At 45.3% G+C, this 20,582-nt stretch overlaps 1 pseudogene; it reads right to left on the bottom strand.

Moving 5' to 3' along the window:
• Window positions 1-2,752: 2,752 nt before the first annotated feature.
• LOC142217253 (UDP-glucuronosyltransferase 1A6 pseudogene) lies at window positions 2,753-3,661 on the bottom strand (annotated as a pseudogene).
• Between the last annotated feature and the right edge of the window lie 16,921 nt (window positions 3,662-20,582).

The following is a 20,582-nucleotide window of genomic DNA, read 5'->3' as shown; positions in this document are numbered from 1 at the left end:
GAGGACCTTTCATGGACTTGGGCACATGCGGTGTTATACACCACTGGAAAGCCAACAGTGCACTGAATTCAGCGCACTGTCGGCTTTCCCGATCTGTGACCCGGGTGAAGAGCTATCGGTACTGGTACCGTAGCTCTTCACAGTCAGAAGAGCGTTTCTGACAGTCAGTCAGGAACGTGCTTCTGCACAGCGGCACCTATAGCACTGTACTGTGTGAGCGGGGAGGAACGCTCCCTCCCCTCCTGAAAGTGCTTGTCTATGGACCAGTACTGTGAGCAGAGGGAAGAGCTACGATACCGGTACCGATAGCTCTTCACCCGGGGTCACAGATCGGGAAAGCCGACAGTTCGCTGAATTCAGTTCACTGTCGGCTTTCCAGCGGTATATAACACCACATGTCCCCAAATCCATGAAAGGTCCTCTGTAAGCAATTGGTCTCCTTACTTCCCACATGTTTATAGAGTTTTGTAGAAAGAAGAGCGGCTGCGTTTTTTGAGATGTGTTGCTGCCATCAATTTCTACGTGAGTTAATATTTTCCAGTGAAGTGGAGAAATGTGTAACTTTCACTATGTGATATCTGTTCTATGTTCTTTTGTGAGTACAACATGGTTATTTGAGATTTCCAAATCATTGCATTCTTGTTAACTTTATATTTTGCAAAGCATTTCAACTTTTTTATATTTGGGGTTGTTTTTACCTTTCTAATATAAAATCTAGGTATTACAAGAAAGCAAGATAAAGTACTGAACATGATATGACAATAACTAATAATTAACTAATGTTACAATATGAAGGCAATATGATGCACGGAATAATGAATGAACTTAAAGTACCTATTATTATTAATATTACCTTCTGTAACTATTTAGCAGCACAACACAAAGATCTAAGAAAAAAGGAAATTCCAAAATTGCTATTGCATTTGGAAATCCACTTGTTTGCTAAAACACACATATCAGGAACGCTGGTTGGTCTACATTTAAAGCTATAAGTATTAGTTATTTCTATTTGTATACATTCTATATACGAGCAGTGGCATATACTTTTACTTACGGACAAAGTTAATTTTGTCTTATACACTCTCATGATATGACACTTAACTTACACCAATTTATGCTAAAAGTGTACAGATAAAAGTGGTTCTTACTTTGGGCAGGGACTTCCGTAGCTCACAGTTGATGCCTCCAATAAAAACCATGTTTGGCGTGATTGGTTTAGGTTACTCAAAGACAAAGTCATATCTTAGAAGCCAAATGGAAGATCGGCTGTAAAGCTGTACAGGGGTGACATCTTTTTTCAGGAGCTCTGTAGCCAATCTCACCCAACGAAAATACATAACTCGACAATAATACGGCTCTAGAAATCTGACCATCAAATTGTTCACACGTTCAATAAAGGTCATCTTGTCTGAGAACTTACTAAACACCCTAGGTACATAGGAAAGTGGGGTTGCACACTGAGCACTTTCATAGTCATATGCACAGGGTAATCCCCTTAGAAAGTTCACATTTGGCAGGTCAAGATGCTCAGCTAATATTACTCCATAGTAAAAATGGGTCTGTAAAAATAACATCAAACTTCTCATCCTGAAGTTTTTCAATTAGCTTTTCAATTAGCTCCTCATTGAGCAGTAAACTCTCACATGTTTTGTAAAACATATTGAATACAACCATCATGCTATCTAGCATTTCAAGAGCAACCCAGGGGAAATATGGTGTTAGGGCAAAGTGCTCTCTCGAAAGCTGTTGAAAGATTTCACATATCTCTTGACTGGTGTATGGAACAGAGAAGGAATATATGGTGTACTACACAATGGTAGACATGGCTTTGTCATATTTTGAGATGTGTTGCTGCCATCAATTTCTACGTGAGTTAATATTTTCCAATGAAGTGGAGAAATGTGTAACTTTCACCATCTGATATCTGTTCTATGTTCTTTTGTGAGTACAATATGGTTATTTGAGATTTCCAAATCATTGCATTCTTGTTAACTTTATATTTTGCAAAGCATTTCAACTTTTTTTATATTTGGGGTTGTTTTTACCTTTTTAATATAAAATCTAGGTATTACAAGAAAGCAAGATAAAGTACTGAATATGATATGACAATAACTAATAATTAACGAATTTGACAATATAAAGGCAATATGATGCACGGAATAATGATTGAACTTAACCCCTTAGCGCTATTTCACGTGCATGCACGTCAGGGAATGTGGTTAGTTCCCGCATTCCCACGTGCCTGTACGTGATGGAGATCGCACGGGCTCAGAAGCAGAGCCCGTGTGATCACCATGGGAGCCCGGCTGTATCTGACAGCCAGGCTCCCGCTGTGATTGCACCGATCCCTGCTATTTAACCCTTAAGGTGCCGTGATCAATAGCGATCACGGCACCTTAAGTGTTTGCCAGCTATAGTGGATGCAGGCAGCGGCATCAGGAGCCCGTGTTAGCTGTAACGTGCCCGGTGTGGTGAAAGGTCCTCTTTAAGGGGTTAAAGGACCTGAATATTTTATTATTAATGTTACCTTCTGTAACTATTTAGCAGCACAACACAAAGATCTAAGAAAGGAAATTCCAAAATTGCTATTGCATTTGGAAATCCATGTATTTGTTAAAACACATATATCAGGAACGCTGGTTGGTCTACATTTAAAGCTATAAGTAATAGTTGTTTCTATTTGTATACATTCTACATACAAGCAGTGGCATGTACTTTTACTTACGGACAAAGTTAATTTTGTATTATACACTTAAGTTACACCAATGTATGCTAAAAGTGTACAGATAAAAGTGGTCCTTACTTTGGGCAGGGACTTCTGTAGACCGCAGTGGATGCCTCCAATAAAAACCATGTTTGGCATGATTGGTTTCGGATACTCAAGGACAAAGTCATATCTTAGAAGCCAAATGGAAGATCGGCTGAAAAGCTGTACAGGGGTGACATCTTTTTTCAGGAGCTCTGTAGCCAATCTCACCCAACGAAAATACATAACTCGACAATAATACGGCTCTAGAAACTTGACCATCGAATTCTTCACATGTTCAATAAAGGTCATCTTGTCTGAGAACTTACTAAACAGTCTAGGCACATAGGAAAGTGGGGTTTCACACTGAGCACTTTCATAGTCATATGCACAAGGCAGTCCCCTTAGAAAGTTCACATTTGGCAGGTCAAGATGCTCAGCTAATATTACTCCACATAGTAAAAATGGATCTGTAAGAATGGCATCAAACTTCTCATCCCGAAGTTTTTGAATTAGCTCCTCATTGAGCAGTAAACGCTCACATGTTTTGTAAAAAATATCGAATGCAACCATCATGCTATCTAGCATTTCAAGAGCAACCCAGGGGAAATATGGTGTTAGGGTAAAGTGCTCTCTCGAAAGCTGTTGAAAGATTTCTCTTATCTGTTGACTGTTGTATGGAACAGAGAAGGAATATATGGTGTATTTTTCTGATCCACCCATGGTTAAACTGCTTTCAGGCATAACAACAACAACTTCATGTCCATGTTGGGTCAGTTTCTCCACCACAGGACGCATGCTGAGCCAGTGACTTCCATCCATAGGAACAACAAGTAGCTTCCCCCCATCTGCTAGGTTAAAAATCATATAAAATATCAAAAGAGTAGTAGATAAGAAAAATTTGGTAAATTCCATGATTGCTGGAGTTCAGGGTTTATTTTGTAGAAAAATCCATTTTATATGCACGATTGATCTATAAAACAAGCAATCATCTGGTGGGTGTGCTTAAAATTGTCAAGAGGAAAAGTGCCAAAATACACAAACCTCATATATTCATCAACTAGAGATGTAACCCTTTAAAGACAACAATAGAAATTGTTTCGAACCTTACGACCACATTGCATTAGTTTAATTTTCAGCCCATATCATTCCAAGACTCATAACTTTAATTTCACTGTCTTTGAATCTACAAATTGTCTTTATACAATTATCTCTCAATATGACATACAAAAGTTATTTTAGGGGGAAGCATTTTGAGATACATATGCAAATGAACACTAATACGTAGGAGATATTGTTACAATTATATGAAATATTCTACCTAGGGTGACACCAAATTGTCATTTTAAGCTCTTACATTGCAGCTGTTGGTGAAATTATTCTATTGTTGGAAATTCTAAAAATAATTTGAAACCTGTTTATATTATTATTGCATGGTTAAATTCCACAAAAAGCTTAGTGAAAATAAAATCTCAAGAGACAAAAATTGAAAAACATTTTTTTACATTACAAAATTATGGGAATTCATTATGGAAATGAGTAAAAAACACCACATAAATGGTTATTGTTACGTCTGTATGAATTAAACTATAAACTGTCATTAAAAGAAAAATAAAGATACCGTAAGTCAGAATTATTGTATTTAATTCTTTCCAACACCCAAAAAAGTAATAAAAACTTGGACTTGTCTCTCTAAAATAAGCCCTCCTAAGCTACATCAGTAGAAAAATTAGAATGCTATGGGTCTTGGAATGCAACATAAGATAAACCATTCTCTAAATAAAATTGGTGTGAGAAAGTAACAATATGCAAATTATTTAATCTTTACAAAATTTAAAAAATCAATATTACAATATTTTTTTTGTATTCCCCCCCCACCCAAAATTCTTTTTTAGTTTAATAAAATATTTACCACATAATAATAAATTTTAAAAAAAATATGTTGATATCTGACATAAAAGTATATGGCTTTTGAAATGTAGAAATGAAAAAAAAAAAGACATAAAGAAAAAAAAATTCTGTTTCCTTAATGCTCAAACTAGACCACATCATAACGGGTTAACAAATGAGTCCTCATGAATATGATGAACCCTTTCACTTACAAACTTACAAGGATCATGCATGGTTTCTATCAGATTTCCTTTTTTTTTTTTTTTTTACAGCAAGAATAGAGTTACAGGCTAGGCTATTCATGCCATCAAAACGAAACAGCAACCTTTAGAAAAATTATAATTCTTTTTTACAGCATTTTTTTGTGTATCTTAGTCAAAACAACATCAAATATATGTAATTTTTTAAATTTAAAAATAGAGCAACAAAACAATTTAAGGCTGTATTCACAGTGAGTAACGGTGGCGTTTTTTGTGCTTATTTTTGCACATAGCGCCGCGTTAACGCCACGTGTACGCCGCGTTAACGCCGCGCTATTTTGCGGTGGCGTTGCCCGGCGTTAACGTGGCGCTATGTGCAAAAATAAGCACAAAAAACGCCAGCGTTACTAAGGATTGCACCATGTAAAATGTATTTGTCCATTAAAAGGCAATTTTTCTCTGAAAAAAAAAAAGTTTTTTTTCATATAAATGAAGTCAGCCGAGGACGCATTAATCAGTAACATGTTTTGATAATTTTTTGTTTTAGGTCCTGCCAATAGTCATGACTTCACAGAACTCAAAATGCAAACGTACAAAGAATCTAAAAGTGTTGCCAACTTGCACCACAGGTCAAAATCTTAACACGGTACACGGAAAATTTTAGAATTTAGAATAAAAACATGATGCTAATATTTTTTCTCGTCAGTTTTTCTATTGTGATGGTAATTTTCTTAAATGGGTTAGACTAGGCTCACACTAGTCTAATCCAACTGCTTTCAGGATCAGTGGTGGGCTCAGTAATCAGACCCTTTATGATTAACAATTTATCCTCTATCCTATGGATAGAGGATATATATTTCCATGGCACAAACCATTCAAGACTGTGTAGTCTAAGTTTACAATCCCTTTTAGTTGGCTTACTTTTCAACAAAAAAGTGCCAACATTTTGATGCATTTTTGCTGCCTGGTGTTGCATATTAAGCCCAGGGGTGAACCTGCCTTTTTCGCCGACAGAAAGCCGCCCCCCCCCCCTCAGGAGGTGGGGCGGAGCAAAGGGGGTTGGGGCGGAGCGGCGTTAGCAGGCAGAGAGCAGGCACGGAGAGGACCTGCTCTCTGCCTGAGCATGAGGGGAGGCCGCTGGAGAAGCGCTGCTCCAGCGGCTTCCCCAATCCACCGCTCGGTGATGCTAAGCCAGTCCAGGACAGCTTGTATAGCCTTAAGAAAGCCTATTTGTCTCTTACCTTTAGAGGTCTTCTTAGCGCCACATTTCGGTAGAAAACCGGGTTTTCTTCGGTATGCAAATGAGTTCTCTGCACATGCCTGGGCCACAAGAAAATGGCCGCTTACACTGTAGGCTGTGTAAGCGGCCATTTTCTTGTGGCCCGGGCATGCACAGTCAGCTCTGCCCTAGACCTGAGGCCTAGATAATTGAAAACCCAGGACGGAAGAAGACACGCAGTGAGGCGTGTTCCTGAAGAAGATAGAGGCATCGCTGGAGAGTTCTCTCGCAGCATTGGGGATGCCCCCAGTGCTGTTTCAGTGCTGGGGCCCGCCCCTAGTGCTGAGAGAGAACTCATTTGCATACCGAAGAAAACCCAGTTTTCTACCGAACGGCGGCGCGAAGAAGACATCTAAAGGTAGGAGATGAATAGCCTTTCTTAAGGCTATTCCGACATGTTATTGAGAAAAAAAGGGTATCCAATGATAGGATCCCTTTAATGTGGAATTTAAACCACATTTGCTAGCTACTAAATGCAAGGATTTTGCAACACTATAGATAAATCTCTGTAAATTCATTTTGTCTGTGTTGCTTTTTTGCATGACTATTAGTGTTTCACCACAAAATTATAAATGTAGACTGTCACGGTGACATAGCAAAATAATATCAGGTTCAGTAGTCTTTGAACTCTGACCCTTGATTCCAAAATCTTGGTACATGGTAAATGGTGATGTAGCATGATATGACATATTTCTGTCACAAAAGTAACTGGGTAACCTTGAAAAGTTTTGGGCAGTATTCAGAGCAATGTGTTAGCTTCTAATTAAGAATTGGTGAGCACTAGAGAGGAGCGAATAGTATTCACTCGAATAGTAGTATTCGATCGATTACCTCCATTTGCAAAGTTACTGGTGTACTCGGTCGAATACCACACGGTAAACGCGGGAAATATTAGAATCCCCTCCAACCTTCTCTGGCGCCTTTTTTTTTTTAACACAAATATCTACGGAGGGGAGGTATTCGATTGAATATACTCGCCCATCTCTAGTGAGCACTATACAAAAATGAACAAAAGAACTGGCAGTGGCATTAAAGGGTTAAAGGCAGCACATAATGTGTGATTTTTTTTTTTCATAGACTCTCACCAATAGTGCTGAAAACTTGTGTAGAAAAAAAAAATCACACATTATGTTATGCCTTTAACCCTTTAATACCACCACCAGTTATTTCTTCATTTTTGTATAGTGATGCCCTTTATTTTCTAACTAATCTGTTAGGGCCAATTCAAAGCGGCCATATTAAAGGGTATTCCACTACAATCTTAGAAAATACTGGTTGATGAATACAAGTTCTTGCTGAATATTTTCTGATTCATTCCCAGGACACCAGCACTGCAAGTCAATAGTAACTAAGTAGTGCTACCCAGGGCTGACTACAGATTTTGTGGGCCCTTGGGCGACAGAGCCTCAGTGGTCTCTTTTGCAGCTACTCATGCACACCGCAGCAACAAAAAACAATCAAAATTGGGTGGTTTTTTGCTGGGGCGGATCTACTGCAATGGATATAGTCCATTCTATACAAGTAATGGGGTGTTCACACTTGCGCCAGTGTGCGCACTGTGTAATTCCGTTGGGTTTCCATCCTCAGTCCTGGCAAAACTGGACAGGGGATGGCTACCTGGCGGTCTACTTTAAAAACCATTAATTTGAAGAGTTATTACTGCTAGTGTACAGATACATAACCAAATACTCTTAGTGTTTACATAGATCACCGATTACTACCAGCCCTTACATACTGTATATAACCCATTACTACCAGCCCTCACTCTCATAACCCATTACTACCAGCCCTTACATACTGTATATAACCCATTACTACCAGCCCTCACTCTCATAACCCATTACTACCAGCCCTTACATACTGTATATAACCCATTACTACCAGCCCTCACTCTCATAACCCATTACTACCAGCCCTTACATACTGTATATAACCCATTACTACCAGTATTCAGATATATAACCTATTACTACGAGTACTCACATATATAACCCATTACTACTAGCGCTCACATAGATCACCGATTACCACCAGCCCTCACTCTCATAACCCATTACTACCAGCCCTTACGTATACAACCCATTACTACCAGCCATTACATACAGGGCCGCCATCAGGAATTTTGGGGCCCCATACAGCCCAAGTGTCTGAGCCCCCCCCCCATATTTTAAAACTACTTTATTTTGTGACATACCGATTATGTATTACCTCCCAACTTTTGAAGAGCAGAAAGAGGAAGAAAATGTGCGGCGCGCCACAACAAAATTTAGCCCCACCTACTTTTTTGTTGACTCTGCCCATTCTCATTCATTTTTCATGTGCTCCCACACAGTATAATCCTCCTACAGTCACCCGTAAATTATATGCCTCCCCTCCATCTCTCCCCCAGTTTCATATACACCCTTCTTCTGCCCCCAATTTCATGTCCCCCCCTCCATCTCTGTCCCCAGTTTCATGCTGTTCTCCCCCTTTCAACTGCACACAGTTTCATGTCCCCCCGTCTCTGCCCCAGTGTCATGCCATTCTCCCCTTCATCTTCCTCAGTGTCATGCCATTCTGCCCCAGTGTCATGCCATTTACTCCCCTTCATCTGCCCCAATGTGATGCCGTTCCCCCCCTTCATCTGCCCCAGTGTCGTGCCATTCCCCCCTTCATCTGCCCCAGTGTCATGCCGTTCCCCCTCTTCATCAGCCCCAGTGTCATGCCGTTCTCTCCCCACCCCCTTCATCTGCCCCAGTGTCATGCCGTTCTCTCCCCACCCCCTTCATCTGCCCCAGTGTCATGCCGTTCTCTCCCCACCCCCTTCATCTGCCCCAGTGTCATGCCGTTCTCTCCCCACCCCCTTCATCTGCCCCAGTGTCATGCCGTTCTCTCCCCACCCCCTTCATCTGCCCCAGTGTCATGCCGTTCTCTTCCCACCCCCTTCATCTGCCCCAGTGTCATGCCGTTCTCTCCCCACCCCCTTCATCTGCCCCAGTGTCATGCCGTTCTCTCCCCACCCCCTTCATCTGCCCCAGTGTCATGCCGTTCTCTCCCCACCCCCTTCATATGCCCCAGTGTCATGCCATTCTCTCCCCACCCCCTTCATCTTCCACAGTGTCATGCCGTTCCCCCCCTCCCCTTCATTTGCCCCCCAGTTTCATGGGCCCCTTCATTATGTTCCATCTTAATGTTAAACACAAAACTAACACTTACACTTACCTCTTCCTTCGCTCCCCCGACGCTCCTCTCTCTGCTCACTCCACTGACATAATTGTAGGCGCGATGTGATGACGTCATCGCGCCTACACACGCCGAAGCCGGGCAGCAGCGTTTAAAGCAGGAGCTGAGCTGTCACAGCTCCTGCTTTAATTGCGTATGTATTCAGCTCATCGGCGTCCGACGGACACCGATGAGCTGAAATCGGGACCGGCAAGTGCTGGGGCGGGCAAGTGCCGGGGGGCCCCCAGAGGCTCTGTGGACCCCGGCACTTGCCCGACTATGCCCTGCGCTGACGCCGGCCCTGAATGACTGCTGCGGGCGCAAGGGGGCCGGCACACGGTGGCGGGCCAAAACCGGGCCCCCTCCATTTTTCAATTTTGCCAGGCCCCTGACGGCAGTACCAGTAGTACTGGCCTATCGGCGGCCCTGATTACATATATAACCCATTACTACCAGTGCTCACATATATAACTCATTACTATCAGTCCTATAACCCATTACCAGCAGCCCTCACTCTTATAGGTCTTATGGGGACTCTTTACTAGTGCAGAGGTGGCAATAGTCCTATTTATTGATATGTTGTCAGCACAATCAAACAGGAACTAAAGCGTCAAATAGAGAGAGAGAGAATGCGCTACTGTACCTGTGTTAGATATAATGTATGGCAAAAGTTGCCTAAGGCTTCATGCAGCAAATTGTTGCAAAAAAAAAAAACGCTGCAGAAAAGCGTCTGCAGAAAAGCATCTGCAACGTGTGGACGGGATTAGTTAGAATTTCATTCACTTTGCAGGTAATATAAATCTCAAACATTTTTTGCCTTTTTATATTTGCAGCTTGACCGGATAGGCGTGTCTTTAATTCTAAGCAGGATCTACCACTGTATCCTGTGTAGTGGAGCAACATAGAGACCTGCGAGGTGCGGGGTGTAGTGAGGGAGAAGATACAGTAGGTGGACTGCAGGGAGTAGTGTAGAGGGAGAGAGATGTAAGATTTGGGGGAGAGGTGTGGGCGCAGGGTGTAGTTTGAGGGGAGAGAATTGGGGTGCATGGTGTACTGTGGGGGAGAGATATGGGGTGCATGGTGAACTGTGGGGAGAGATGTGGGGTGCATGGTGTACTGTGGGGGAGAGATATGGGGTGCATGGTGAACTGTGGGGGAGAGATGTGAAGTGCATGGTGTACTGTGGGGAGAGATGTGGGGTCCATGGTTTACTGTGGGGGAGAGATGTGGGGTGCATGGTGTACTGTGGGGGAGAGATGTGGGGTGCATGGTGTACTGTGGGGGAGAGATGTGGGGTGCATGGTGTTCTGTGGGGGAGAGATGTTCGGTGCATGGTGTACTGTGGGGAGAGATGTGGGGTGCATGGTGTACTGTGGGGGAGAGGTGGGGTGCATGGTGAACTGTTTGGGAGAGATGTGGGGTGCATGGTGTACTGTGGGGGAGAGATGTGGGGTGCATGGTAAACTGTTGGGGAGAGATGTGGGGTGCCTGGTGAACTGTTGGGGAGAGATGTGGGGTGCCTGGTGAACTGTGGGGGTTGGATGCGGGGCGCATGGTGAACTGGGGGGGGGAGTGTGGGGTGCTTGGTGAATTGGGGGGGATTAGATCTGTGTTCCTTTAGGGGATGCCAAGCTATGGTTGATGCTTGGTGGATTCAGGGTAAGTTCACATGGGTTTTTTTGGACATGATTTTGAGGCCGTATCCGCCTCAAAATACTGACCAAAAAGGCAGCTCCAATTGAAATCAATGGGAGTGGTTCAGTTCCTTTTTCCGGGAGCCGTTTGTTCCAGCTCCCGTAAAAAAGAACGGACATGCTCATTCTTCAGGTGGAGTCACCTTGCGACATCCGCCTGAAGACTCTGCCTTCTCCCGACTAGGCCCATTCATTTGGGCCTAATCCGGAGTGGAGTGTTCAACTGGATGCTGGTGCACTGCACCGACATCCAGTTGCGGCTACCCGTATAATGGACCGGAACCTGAGGCAGCCTCCGCCTCAGATTCCGGTCCAAAATACCCCATGTGAACCCAGCCTAAGGTTTGCATAAGAGGCACAAAGAAACTCCTCCATTGGCGGTGCAGAGGTGATTGACAATGTACTTTAGGTTAAAGCCCCACATAGGGGGCCACAGCCAAAAAGACCTGCAGGAAAAACCTCTGTGGAAACACATTGCTGTCTTCCCACAGCGCCTTTCACATAAAATGTGCAGTTTTCCTCTGCGGACTTTCTACTTTAGTCATACTCATAGGGAGTCTGTCAGCGTTTCCATGTGCTGCAATGTACAAAAGCTCCCCAGGTATTTTTCTGATATTTGTGGATGGGATTCGCTAGACTCCTATCCACTTAGCAGGGCCTGTAAAATGCGGCGGTTTTTGCTGTGGTGTTTCTGCCACGTTGGGCTTCAGCCTTAAAAGACACATGCGGAGCTGTGGGAAACTTGTTTTAGGGGCTCTGAGCTGTGGAGTGCTTAACACTATGGGGGTGCACTAGAGAGATGTAGAATGCTTGTGAGGGGGTGCACAGGAAATATATGGATATTGGTGAAATGCTAGCATTGCGGGAGTAGGCTTATAGGAGCTATCTGGTGACCACAAGGTAATCCCTTCCCATGGGCATCATGCACAGGGGTGATAAGAGTTTGGGTGTTTTGCACACCAGTCTGAATGGAATGGCTGCTCTCCATCCATTTCAGTGATTTCAGACCACTGGAGAAAGCCAATAGTATAAAACAATGCTTGTTGGGACTAGGCAAGCCCTTTAAGGTTCATGGGGGATAGTAACAGTGTGGGGGGTAAACTGGAGGGACATGGAGGACAGTGCAGTGCTTGTTAGTAATGTGGGGTACACTCAAGGGATATGAGGGATAGCGGGATGCTTGTTAGTAATGTGGGGTACACTGGAGGGACATGGGGAGATAGTGGGATATACCTGGATGTAGTTATAGTTGCACTCATTAGTATCGGGTCTCCATTATACAATACTGTGAAGACCCAGTGGCTATGATGGCCGCCATCTTACATGAGCAGGCGCAGTAAGAACTCCATAGAACTACAGGAGTGTACTGCACCTGCTCACGTAAGCGTCCACAAAAAAATGGCTGAGGTCCGCTGGCAAAGCCGACTTGCGCATTTGTTGAATTCTGACCCACCACGCGCCGAAAGAAGGTGAAGAGGCCATTGCTGACGAAGATGGAGGCAGCGCTGCAGAGCAGGCATGTCAAACTCAGGGTACCCCGAGGGCCACATGAGTAACAAGAGGTTGTTGCGAGGGACGCACTCAGCAGCTAATGTCACACACGTATTTTAACAGCAGTCATGAAAACAAGATATGAAGTAGTAATATGTAACAGCAACAAATATTTGCAGTGCGCAACAGCACCTAATATATTTAACAAAAATACAGCAATTAAAAACTAAACATTTATTTGCTATCATTTTTTTCAATCTTTTTTAGTGTTTTGTCCTGAGGCTTGACACCTCTTTGTGCTAACAATTGTTGGTATATCAGGCTGAAATGACAACGCAGTGCCTACTTTGATCAAAGATGATAAGTGGTGATCAGTCAGCCTTGTTCTCTGAGAAGATTTTGTTAGTTTCATAAAAGAAAATTATCTGTTTACATATACACCCTTCATCTACCCCCAGTTTCATGTCCCCCCTCCATCTCTGCTCCCAGTTTCATGTCCCCTCCATCTCTGCCCCCAGATTCATGTCCCTCCCATCTCTTCCCCCCAGATTCATATCCCCCCATCTCTGTCCCCAGATTCATGTCCCCCCCTCCATCTCTGCCCCCAGATTCATGTCCCCTCCATCTCTGTCCCCAGATTCATGTCCCCCTCCATCTCTGCCCCCAGATTCATGTCCCCTCCATCTCTGTCCCCAGATTCATGTCCCCTCCATCTCTGCCCCCAGATTCATGTCCCCCCCATCTCTGCCCCATATTCATGTCCCCCCTCCATCTCTGCCCCAGATTCATGTCCCCTCCATCTCTGCCCCCAGATTCATGTCCCTCCATCTCTGCCCCCAGATTCATGCCCCCCATCTCTGCCCCCAGATTCATGTCCTCTCCATCTCTGCCCCCAGTGTCATGCCGTCTCATCCTTCATCTGCCCCCAGTTTCACGTTCCACCTCTATGTGTACACACATTAAACTTACCTTCTCCGACAACTCTGAGTCCTCGCTCCCCTGCCGCACTCTCTCTCTCTCGCACGCGCTAACAGTTGTAGACGCGATGTGACATCATCACGTCACATCACGTCTACACAGCGAGTAGCAACGTTTTGTACATCTGTGGCCCGCACAAAAGTCTCAAACTTTGTCTCTAAGACTTTTGTGCGGGCTGCAGATATGCCTGTAAAGGGCCGCATGTTTGACATGTCTGCTGCAGAGAGTTCTCTCGCAGCATTAGGGCTGCCCCCAGTGCTGTCTGAGTGCTGGGGCCTGCTCCCAGTGCTGTGAGAGCTTATTTGCATACCGACAAAAAACAGGATTTCAGGCAAACGGCGGCACAGAGAAGACAACGAAACGTAGGAGATGAAGAGGCCTTTGCTGACGAAGATGGAGGCGATACTGGAGAGAGTTCTCTCTCAGCCAGTGGCGTAACTACCGTGGTAGCAGCAGTAGCAGCTGCCACAGGGCCCGGGCCATTAGGGGGCCCGGTGACAGCCGCTACCGCTGCGGTTTTTTTTCAATAGGCAGTTACGGGCCCTATTCACTTGCCGATCCTGGCTGGGCCGGGATCGGCAAGTGACACCGCGGGCCCCACAAGGGCTATCATTATACTCGGGGGTCTTTGCAGACCCCCGAGTATAATGATCGGCGGACCGGAGAGGTAAGGGAACATAAAAAACTGTTACTTACCTCTCCGCGATCCTGCCAGGCCTCCGTCCTACTGCTGTCTGACGTCTCTGACGTCACATGAACCCGGCATGCTTCCCGGGTCATGTGACGTCCGACGTCATTAACGAAGGACGCGAGAGGAGGACAGCACAGCACAGGAGCCGGGGAACAGGTAAGAAGCAACAGTGTTTTTTTTTTTTTTTTTAATGTTTTTATTTCCCGGGTCTCCGATTATTATACTCTGGGGTCTGAAAAGAACCCAGAGTATAATAATTGTTTATGGGTGTCCACAGAGGAACGTAATACTGTGCACAGGGGACACTATTGGGGTTAATACTGTGTGTGCAGGGGCCACTATTGGGGTTAATACTGTGTGCAAGGGACACTATTGGGGTTAATACTGTGTGCAAGGGACACTATTGGGGTTAATACTGTGTGCAAGGGACACTATTGGGGTTAATACTGTGTGTGCAGGGGACACTATTGGGGTTAATACTGTGTGTGCAGGGGACACTATTGGGGTTAATACTGTGTGTGCAGGGGACACTATTGGGGTTAATACTGTGTGTGCAGGGGACACTATTGGGGTTAATACTGTGTGTGCAGGGGACACTATTGGGGTTAATACTAGAGATGAGCGAACAGTGTTCTATCGAACACATGTTCGATCGGATATCAGGGTGTTCGCCATGTTCGAATCGAATCGAACACCACGTGGTAAAGTGCGCCAAAATTCGATTCCCCTCCCACCTTCCCTGGCGCCTTTTTTGCACCAATAACAGCGCAGGGGAGGTGGGACAGGAACTACGACACTGGGGGCATTGAAAAAAATTGGAAAAAGTCATTGGCTGCCGAAATCAGGTGACCTCCATTTTAGACGAATAGTGGATTTCAAATCCGGGTCATATGAGAATGTGAACTTTGTGACTATGAGACAGGGATAGCTGTACAGGCAGGGATAGCTAGGGATAACCTTTATTTAGGGGGGAATGTTATTAAAAATAACTTTTTGGGGCTCTATCGGGTGTGTAATTGTGATTTTTGTGAGATAAACTTTTTCCCATAGGGATGCATTGGCCAGCGCTGATTGGCCGAATTCCGTACTCTGGCCAATCAGTGCTGGCCAATGCATTCTATTAGCTTGATGAAGCAGAGTGTGCACAAGGGTTCAAGCGCACCCTCGGCTCTGATGTAGCAGAGCCGAGGCTGCACAAGGGTTCAAGCGCACCCTCGGCTCTGATGTAGGAGAGCCGAGGGTGCACTTGAACCCTTGTGCACCCTCAGCTCTGCTACATCAGAGCCGAGGGTGCGCTTGAACCCTTGTGCACACTCTGCTTCATCAAGCTAATAGAATGCATTGGCCAGCGCTGATTGGCCAATGTATTCTATTAGCCTGATGAAGTAGAGCTGAATGTGTGTGCTAAGCACACACATTCAGCTCTACTTCATCGGGCTAATAGAATGCATTGGCCAGCGCTGATTGGCCAGAGTACGGAACTCGACCAATCAGCGCTGGCTCTGCTGGAGGAGGCGGAGTCTAAGATCGCTCCACACCAGTCTCCATTCAGGTCCGACCTTAGACTCCGCCTCCTCCGGCAGAGCCAGCGCTGATTGGCCGAAGGCTGGCCAATGCATTCCTATGCGAATGCAGAGACTTAGCAGTGCTGAGTCAGTTTTGCTCAACTACACATCTGATGCACACTCGGCACTGCTACATCAGATGTAGCAATCTGATGTAGCAGAGCCGAGGGTGCACTAGAACCCCTGTGCAAACTCAGTTCACGCTAATAGAATGCATTGGCCAGCGCTGATTGGCCAATGCATTCTATTAGCCCGATGAAGTAGAGCTGAATGTGTGTGCTAAGCACACACATTCAGCACTGCTTCATCACGCCAATACAATGCATTAGCCAGTGCTGATTGGCCAGAGTACGGAATTCGGCCAATCAGCGCTGGCTCTGCTGGAGGAGGCGGAGTCTAAGGTCGGACCTGAATGGAGACTGGTGTGGAGCGATCTTAGACTCCGCCTCCTCCAGCAGAGCCAGCGCTGATTGGTCGAGTTCCGTACTCTGGCCAATCAGCGCTGGCCAATGCATTCTATTAGCCCGATGAAGTAGAGCTGAATGTGTGTGCTTAGCACACACATTCAGCTCTACTTCATCAGGCTAATAGAATACATTGGCCAATCAGCGCTGGCCAATGCATTCTATTAGCTTGATGAAGCAGAGTGTGCACAAGGGTTCAAGTGCACCCTCGGCTCTGATGTAGCAGAGCCGAGGCTGCACAAGGGTTCAAGTGCACCCTCGGCTCTCCTACATCAGAGCCGAGGGTGCGCTTGAACCCTTGTGCAGCCTCGGCTCTGCTACATCAGAGCCGAGGGTGCGCTTGAACCCTTGTGCACACTCTGCTTCATCAAGCTAATAGAATGCATTGGCCAGCACTGATTGGCCAGAGTACGGAATTCGGCCAATCAGCGCTGGCCAATGCATTCTATTAGCCCGATGAAGTAGAGCTGAATGTGTGTGCTAAGCACACACATTCAGCACTGCTTCATCACGCCAATACAATGCATTAGCCAGTGCTGATTGGCCAGAGTACGGAATTCGGCCAATCAGCGCTGGCTCTGCTGGAGGAGGCGGAGTCTAAGATCGCTCCACACCAGTCTCCATTCAGGTCCGACCTTAGACTCCGCCTCCTCCAGCAGAGCCAGCGCTGATTGGCCGAATTCCGTACTCTGGCCAATCAGCACTGGCTAATGCATTGTATTGGCTTGATGAAGCAGTGCTGAATGTGTGTGCTTAGCACACACATTCAGCTCTACTTCATCGGGCTAATAGAATGCATTGGCCAATCAGCGCTGGCCAATGCATTCTATTAGCGTGAACTGAGTTTGCACAGGGGTTCTAGTGCACCCTCGGCTCTGCTACATCAGATTGCTACATCTGATGTAGCAGTGCCGAGTGTGCATCAGATGTGTAGTTGAGCAAAACTGACTCAGCACTGCTAAGTCTGCATTCGCATAGGAATGCATTGGCCAGCCTTCGGCCAATCAGCGCTGGCTCTGCCGGAGGAGGCGGAGTCTAAGGTCGGACCTGAATGGAGACTGGTGTGGAGCTATCTTAGACTCCGCCTCCTCCAGCAGAGCCAGCGCTGATTGGTCGAGTTCCGTACTCTGGCCAATCAGCACTGGCCAATGCATTTCTATGGGGAAAAGTTAGCTTGCGAAAATCGCAAACTGACAGGGATTTCCATGAAATAAAGTGACTTTTATGCCCCCAGACATGCTTCCCCTGCTGTCCCAGTGTCATTCCAGGGTGTTGGTATCATTTCCTGGGGTGTCATAGTGGACTTGGTGACCCTCCAGACACGAATTTGGGTTTCCCCCTTAACGAGTTTATGTTCCCCATAGACTATAATGGGGTTCGAAACCCATTCGAACACTCGAACAGTGAGCGGCTGTTCGAATCGAATTTCGAACCTCGAACATTTTAGTGTTCGCTCATCTCTAGTTAATACTGTGTGTGCAGGGGACACTATTGGGGTTAATACTGTGTGTGCAGGGGACACTATTGGGGTTAATACTGTGTGTGCAGGGGACACTATTGGGGTTAATACTGTGTGTGCAGGGGACACTATTGGGGTTAATACTGTGTGTGCAGGGGACACTATTGGGGTTAATACTGTGTGTGCAGGGGACACTATTGGGGTTAATACTGTGTGCAGGGGCAAGTAAGGGACATAATAGAGTGCGGAGGAGGGGGTCGGTCGAGGTCTTCGGCGTCAGTTGGGATGGGGGGGGGCCCCATGTCAAAAGTTCGCCACGGGGCCCCGCCATTCCTAGTTACGCCACTGCTCTCAGCATTGGGGATGCCCCCGGTGCTGTTTGAATGCCGGGGCCCACTCCCAGTGCTGCGAGAGAACTAATTTGAATACAGACAAAAATCGGGATTTCAGGCGAACGGCGGCACGGAGAAGACAACGAAATGTAGGAGAAGAATAGCTTTTCTTAAGGCTATTCCGACCTGTTAGTCATAAAAAAAAATGCTTTTGAATGATAGGATCCCTTTAAAAAGTGACCTCTGAGTTTGTTCATGTTTTGCTGTTATTTTGTTGTTTTTACTTTATGTATTTTTTTGCCCAAAAAATAAAATTTAATAAAAATAAGTGTAAATAGTGTTTTCTGAGTGTCATAACTTTAATAGTAAGAAGTCCACGAATTAGCTATAACTTACCCCACCCCCACCTGTTGTGTCACCAAAGCAACTCTGACCCATCAAGGCACAACAAGATCTCTGCATACAGTGGTGGAAGACCTAGAACATGACAGAGTAAGGTTACGTTCACACTACTGTTATGCACGTCCGTTACTGTCACCTGTCATAGGATGAGAGCAACAGACATAGATGGAGCCTTCTCATCCTCCTGCGTCTGTTCCCATTGACTAGAATGTTAAAAACCCCCATTAAGGACGCCGTCTTCTGTCTCCTTTTTTCTGTCTCTTGTGTTTCTTACGTTATTCTTGTAAAGGAAGGAAAATGTCCGGTGCACGCAACTTATTCTTCAGTCAGAAAACTCAACATAAATGATGGGAGCCGGAGGACAGACACGAGACGGAGGACAGACGGGAGATGGAGGACAGACAGGAGACAACGTCCATCATGTTGTTTACATTAGTGTTAACGGGAATGGTCACTGACTGACAGATTTTGCTACAATACTTTTCAGGCACCATGTCCCGTTTGCAGAGCCCCCAAGGTGCCAAAACAGTGGAAACCCCCAAAATGTCACCCCATTTTGGAAACTAGACCCCTCAAGGAATTTATCAAGGGGTATAGTGAGAACTTTGACCCTACAGGAGTGTAGCAGAATTGGCCCAACAAAAGGAAAAGTAAAATTTTTTTGCTCTAAAATGTTGCTTTAACCTCAAATTTTGCATTTCCACAAGGGGTTAAAAGAAAAAATGCACCCCACAAATTGTCAAGCATTTTCTCCCAACTACAGAAATGCCCCATTTGTGGGTGTAAAATGATCTATGGGCACGCTGTGAGGTCCAGAGCGGAAGGAGCGCTTTTGGGATTTTGGAGGGCAAATTTAGCTGAAATCTGTTTCCGGCACCATGTCGCATTTGGAGAGCCCCTAAAGTGCTAGAACAGTGGAAATCCCCCCCCTTCCGCCAATGACCCCATTTTGAAAACTAGACCCCTCAAGGAATTTATCAAGGGGTTTAGTGAGCACTTAGACCCTACAGGTGTTTCACAGATTTTTTTACCATTGAGATGTGAAAATAAAAAATTACTTTTTTTCCAATAAATCGTCCATTTAGCGCCATATTTTTAATTTTTGCAAGTAGTTAGAGAATTAAAAGCCAACCCAGTTTGTTACACAATTTCTCCTGAACATGGCAATACCCCATTTGTGATCATAATCTGCTGTATGGGTACATGGCGGGGCTCAGAATGGAAAGAGCACTATTTGGCTTTTGAGGGCAGTTTTCTGGTGCCATGTCGCATTTGCAGAGCCCCTAAAGTACCAATACAATGGAAACCCCTCAAAAGTGACCCCATTTTAGAAACTACACCTGTAAGGAATGAATCAAGGGGTATTATCATTTTGAGCCAAAAAATGCTTCTCAAAGATTAATGTACAAAATGAAAATTTAAATTTTTAAAGAAATATGCCATTTTGGTGTCTAATACATTGCACCCACTTTGTGTTGTCAGAGACCTGCACTCCTAAAACTATTAAATGGGTGATCCCGAGGGTCAAAAAATTATATATGTGGGTGTAAACTGCTGCTTGGGCACACAGCAGGGCTCAGAAGGGAAGGAGCGCTATGTGGCTTTTGGAGCGCAGATTCAGATGTTTGGTATCTGGACACCATGTCATGTTTGTAGAGCCTGTAGGGTACCGGAAAAGTGGATTTCCCAAAAAAGTGACCCCAGATTGAAAACTGGACCCCTCAAAGAATTGATCAGGGGGTGTAGTGAGCATTAGAATCCCAGACGTGACTGCACAGCGGATGGTGAAGAGAAAAGGGAAAGTTTTCTCAGAGAATTAGTCTGAGAGGTCAGAGCCGGAATCAGTATAAGAGGTCAGAGCCAGAGGCAGAATAAGAGATCAGTGCAAGAATCAGTATGAGAGATCAGAGCCAGAAGCAGTATGAGACGTCATAGCCAGAATTAGTATGAGACGTCAGGGCCAGAAGCAGTCTGAGAGGTCAGAACCAAAATCATTCTGAGAGGTCAGAGCCAGAAGCAGTCTGAGAGGTCAGAGCCAGAATCAATATGAGAGATCAGAGCCAGAATCAGTATGAGAGGTCAGAGCCGGAATCAGTATGAGAGGTCAGAGCCGGAATCATTCTGAGAGGTCAGAGCCAGAATCAGTATGAAAGGTCAGAGCCAGAAGCAGTATGAGACTTCAGAAGCAGA

Source organism: Leptodactylus fuscus, chromosome 8 (genome assembly GCF_031893055.1).
Source record: "Leptodactylus fuscus isolate aLepFus1 chromosome 8, aLepFus1.hap2, whole genome shotgun sequence".
NCBI lineage: Eukaryota > Metazoa > Chordata > Amphibia > Anura > Leptodactylidae > Leptodactylus > Leptodactylus fuscus.
The sequence above is the reverse complement of the archived record's forward strand: the minus strand, read 5'-3'. Positions and strand labels throughout refer to the sequence as shown.